The 5,278-nt window shown below is 36.0% G+C and overlaps 1 long non-coding RNA gene across 1 annotated transcript; it reads right to left on the bottom strand.

The window, feature by feature from the left end:
- Positions 1-81: 81 nt before the first annotated feature.
- Positions 82-4,349, bottom strand: LOC119884861. The gene is made up of 3 exons (XR_005441096.1): positions 4,219-4,349; positions 1,076-1,153; positions 82-326 (listed from the first exon to the last, which is right to left on the bottom strand). It is a non-coding gene; the product is annotated as an uncharacterized LOC119884861 (long non-coding RNA).
- Between the last annotated feature and the right edge of the window lie 929 nt (positions 4,350-5,278).

Here is a 5,278-nt window from a genome sequence, read left to right as displayed (position 1 = left end):
GATTGATTTAAGATAATTGAGCGATTTTTAACTAACTGATCACTAGTAATACTTGCATAATTATTAAAAAAAATAAAAATTACTGTCCTTTGCAGAGGAAATAATCATTACCATTAAAAAGAAAAAAATGACAGAAAATGTAAAGCTTAATTTAAAACTTACCACATCTAGGATGCTATGCAGCAGCATTTGGAATTGTATGACTGTAGTTGTACTGTAGTGTTTAACAGGCCGGGCCATGTTGTACAGATCATTTTTTTTGGTCAGGTTCAGGTGGTTCAAAACATCCTGATAACCACATTTACCCTCAGAGGAATCCCTATTTACTGGAAAAATATCAAGATACATTCAGAGCTTATTCTTGAAAGGAAAAAGAAAACATCAACAACATCAATCTCAAGCTTTTAAACTGGAAATGAAGTGCTTTCTATTAATGTTTGTCTGTACATCAGATTTATGGTATGTGTTCCTAATTACTTATAATTTATTTTTAAAAAATGCATTCATTGGCAGGGATCCACTGCTTCTGAATGTATTTTCTAACCTTTAATAAAACATCTGCTCAAAAATATCTGCAGTAATACCCACAAATTGTGGTCACTAATGATGGCCATTATGAGGTGGGTGTTGGCAGGACTGCCGACTTTTATCCACAATGTGAGCATTTTGCAGTCATTTAAGTCTAAATAGGTTTTCCATTTGAGATCCATCTGTTACAGGTTTTCCAAATGCATGTTGTTCAAATCAAGGACAGCCGTGCAATTTTCTACTCAACCCAGGGCCAAACTGGGATAATGATTTATTCCGGGTATCTTAAGGTCAACCGAGGCCAATCCTCATGCATTTACAAAAGACCATGTATAATTTGAAAAAATACTTTCTTTTTACTGTTTATTACAGTAATATTTCTTGTAGTTTTATTACTACACACAAAAGCTGCTTAAAAAAACATCCAAAATAGTTCAAAACAGAACAGTGTTTTCAATTTCAAGACTTCCATAATTCAGGCTACAGGAATATATATTCATGCATATAATTACTGGGTACTTTTGGTGTGTTTGTTTCCTCTACATACTTTTTTCAGAGCTCTGATTGAAGTTCTGTTGATCATCATGTTGCTCCGGTGGCTCTGTGTAATTGGATGTACTTCTACCTGACAGAAAAGAGGACACATGTCTTTATGTTAAGTATGATTTACTTGCACACATCTTCTTTCCAACACAGAATGATAAAGTGTAAAATGTTTTAGATATTTAAAATATAGAATCATCTTGGGAAGGGTAGTTGTGACATTATCATGTCCTGAGGACAGACTTACTAGTATGTATGTAAGTATGTAAGATGATCAGGTTGAAAGCAGCTGATGGTCTACTTGTGTCACATGTTTGTTTTAACTTTCATTTACCCTGACTCAAGTGTTGTTGAAAACTGTTAGCAACAGTTCTCACAGAAAACTATTTTGAAATCCAATGAATCTTATTATTTGACATTCTAAAACATGTCATTCTAAAAAGAAAATTGGGAAAGAGAACCAATTTATCTTTTATCTCTGGTGGGATTTAGCTATGCAGGTAGTTGTGGTTTTAACTGCTTTTGAGATGTCAATATCCAAAATGTTTGCCTCTACGCTATAACAATGGAGGTGAATGGGATTTTGTTTGTGGAGCCCACAATACTGTAAAATTTCAATAAAAAAACTCAACAGCAATTTTTTCAGGAACAGTGTCCCATCTACTCTGAATTATCCACATACACAGACACAATAAATTTCAACTCTGAAACTCTGACTTAATGTGTGTGTGTTCTTAATAAAAAAAATTAAAAACACTAGTCTGAGAGAGTCTAGAGAACACAAAGACAGGAACAAGAGAGAGACAAGAAACACAACCTCCACCACAAGTCCAAAGACAAACATGAGTTCAACATGAACCAGGATGGGTCACACAAGCCAGGGTGGAGGTAGTGAGGACTAAACACAAGAACCAGTAGTTGAGCGGGCCGCTGACAGGGGACCAGGAGTAGGTGTCGAGGTAGAGGCCAACTCATGTCCATCCCCCGACAACACTTTAATATCCACTGGGTCCATATTGGTCAGTTTGTACTGTTATGGATGTAGATAATGCAGCCACAGAGAAGGATTCAGACCCAACATGCAGACGTTACAGCGGATTGAGTACAGTGTACAGTGTTTAATTAATAATAATAATATAACAATAATCTTTATTTGTAGAGCACTTTTCAAAACAAGTTACAAAGTGCTTTAACAAGTGTAAAGACAATAATACCCAAAAGACAATAATGCAAGAAAACATTGAAAAGACTAAAATACCGGTTTAAGATAAATATAAAATTAGTAAAATAGAATAAAATAAAAGTGGTAAAATAAAGTCAAATAAGATCGGATATCGGAATAAGACAGTATGTTTTAAGAAGTGAGTCAGCTGACCTGATTTCCTCAGGCAGGCTGTTCCAGAGCCTCGGGGCAAACAGAAACTCAATCCAAATCAAAAGTAGTACAGGAAACACAAAAAAAACACTCCCCAAGATACATACACTATTCAAACGGGCAGAGACACTTCACGGGGAAGGAAGCAATACAAAATGATAAGGACGAACGGAACCAAGCAAATTATAAAACATAGGGAGGGAACTGAACACAGATAACACACATTAGGGCAGGTGTAAACAATCAATTAAGGAACACAAAGACAGGAAACAAAGCTGACAGCACACACTAGGAAAGACACAGGAAATAACTAATCTAATCTATAATAGTTTTATTATATGTGAGCATTTTTGCAGTCATTTAAGTCTAAATAGGGTACATCTGGTACACGTCCAAATGCATGTTGTTCAAATCAAAGACAAGAGTGCAATTTTCGGCTCAACTCAACCTAGGGATGGAGTAGAATAATAATTCAGGCTGGGAATCTTAACATCAGCCCAGGCCAATTGTCATGCAGTCACAACAGACCATGTATACTTTGTTGAAGTACTTTTTCTGTTTACTGTTTATACCAGTATTACGCACAAAAACTGCTTTAAAAAACATCCAAAATAGATCAAAACAGAACATTGTCTTCAGTTTCAAGGTTTCCATAATTAAAGCAACAGGAATACATATTCATGCATATAATTACGGAGTACTTCTGGAGTGTTTGTTTCCTCTACATACTTTCTTCAGAGCTCCGATTGAAGTTCTGTTGATCATCAAGAAGCTTTAGTGGCTCTGTGTAATTGGAGGTAATTCCTCCTGACAGAAAATAGTGTACAGGTCTTTTTAAATTTTCAATATGATTTCCCTGCACACACATCTCCTGCTTTCTTACACAGAATGATTAAGTGTTAACACAATTTATTAGTTATTTATAACATAGAATCAACAGGACGGGGTTAGGGTTAGGATGGTCATACTAGTATGTATTATGACCAGTCACGGGTGCTGACAGGTAGAGATCCCATCAGGTTAAAAGCAGTTCTGAAGTTTCCTAGTGTTCACTTTGATTTACCATGACTCAAGCCAATTCAATGGGAGCAGTTGTTGTTAAAACTGTTAGCAAAAGCTCTCAAAAAACAATTCTGATATCGTATGAATCTTATCTCTGGTGAGATTTAGCTCGGCAAATGGTTGTGGTTTGTTTTTTTAATTGTTTTTTTAAAAGGTCCATCTTCACATTTTTTGTCTCTACCCTAAAACAATGGAGGGAATGGCATTTTGTTTGTGGAGCTAAATTGCAATGGCAATTTAAAAAATCAACGGCAACAATTCCAGGAACAGTGTCCCAGTTACTCTGAATTATCCAAATACCACAATGTGAGCAGTTTTTGGAAAGACATTTTCACAGTATATTTAGTTTAATTATTCAAGCACAAATACTCCATTCACCTTCATTGTATAGGGGTGGCAAAATAAAATTCACACAGACAAACCCAAATATTCTGTGTGGACAGATACCAGTTAAGGTTTTACTATAATTGTGTGAACTGAACCAATAATCAACTCTGAAAACCCTGGAATTCAAGTTTGTCAACAGTACACCTTCCACACTGGAAGCTGGTAAATGGTTTATGTTGTTTCTGTGATGATGTTAAAAATAAACAGTGTTTTAATATATTAACAAGCAGTGGTTAATAACCAGGAAATTATAGGTTTATCCATACTGCAGAACTGTTCTCAGGTTACACCTGCATGCATCATACAGAATTATCCCAGCTTACCTGTGAGGGTGAGCAGAAAGAGGAAAACTGCAAGCATCATGACTGTCCTTTCTCTGTTGTCTGGAAATGTTTGTTGCAGCAGTAAAATCACAGCCTTGTACTAAAAGAGGGCTGGGCAAATGTAATGACTGACTTTTTTTGTCTAATGAAAGAAACAAACTTAATGCAATAAAGCTGCAACAAACTGCCAACGCCCCCGACACTTAGCTGCCTGTTGGCAGAACAATTTTGCTATCAAACCAAAAGCAGTTAACTTCTCACTTCAACTGCTATTGTTGTTTAGTTAGAAGTACAATGTAGGAACTCTGAAAGGAGTTTTATGTCAAGTATACAAACAAGCAAACTACAATTTACATTTATTTACAACAAATGTATAACTGTTCTCAGGTGTGACTGGTTACTGCACCAAGCTTTCCCTTCCATTCCAGGGCACACGTCATTTCGTGCCCTCTTTTGCCAAACATTGTGTTACTTACAATCGCTGCTTTTGATACAGATGTGAAGTGAAAGGAAACACTGTTCTGGAAGCATTTTTACCCATAAAGCGGCAGTCTTTGAAATGATTTAACAGTACTATGAATTTAATACATGGTCAGTAGTGTTAATTATTAACTTGGTGTCTTTTTTGTCCATTTTGGTTTAAAGGGTCCTTCTACATATGACGATACTCATGAGTCTCAGCCACCATTGCTATGGAGAAGAGGCCAGCAAACGGCTTCTTAGGAAATAAGACTAATGTACCTTAAGTTAAATTCTAAAATCAGCATACTAAAATCCACACAATGACAATGTTACCATGCTGATGTGTAACAGGTATAATGTTTAATATGCTCTGCATCTTAGTTTAGCATGTTAGCATGCTAACATTTGCTAATTAGCACTTAACACAAAGTATAGATGAGGTCATTAGGGTTCATTCTCTGGGGACCATGAATGCCAATACTTATTATTTCAGTCTGAACCAAAGTGGCGCGTCAATGGACAGGCATTGTCATAAATAGAGCCACAGGGCTGGAAAAACAGAATGTATCCAAACTTTATCTAGAAATGGATCGTGTAT

This window comes from Micropterus salmoides, unplaced genomic scaffold, assembly GCF_014851395.1.
Source record: "Micropterus salmoides isolate LMB-PRFRI ecotype aquatic unplaced genomic scaffold, ASM1485139v1 Ms_hic_scaffold_373, whole genome shotgun sequence".
NCBI classification, from domain to species: domain Eukaryota; kingdom Metazoa; phylum Chordata; class Actinopteri; order Centrarchiformes; family Centrarchidae; genus Micropterus; species Micropterus salmoides.
The sequence above is the reverse complement of the archived record's forward strand: the minus strand, read 5'-3'. Positions and strand labels throughout refer to the sequence as shown.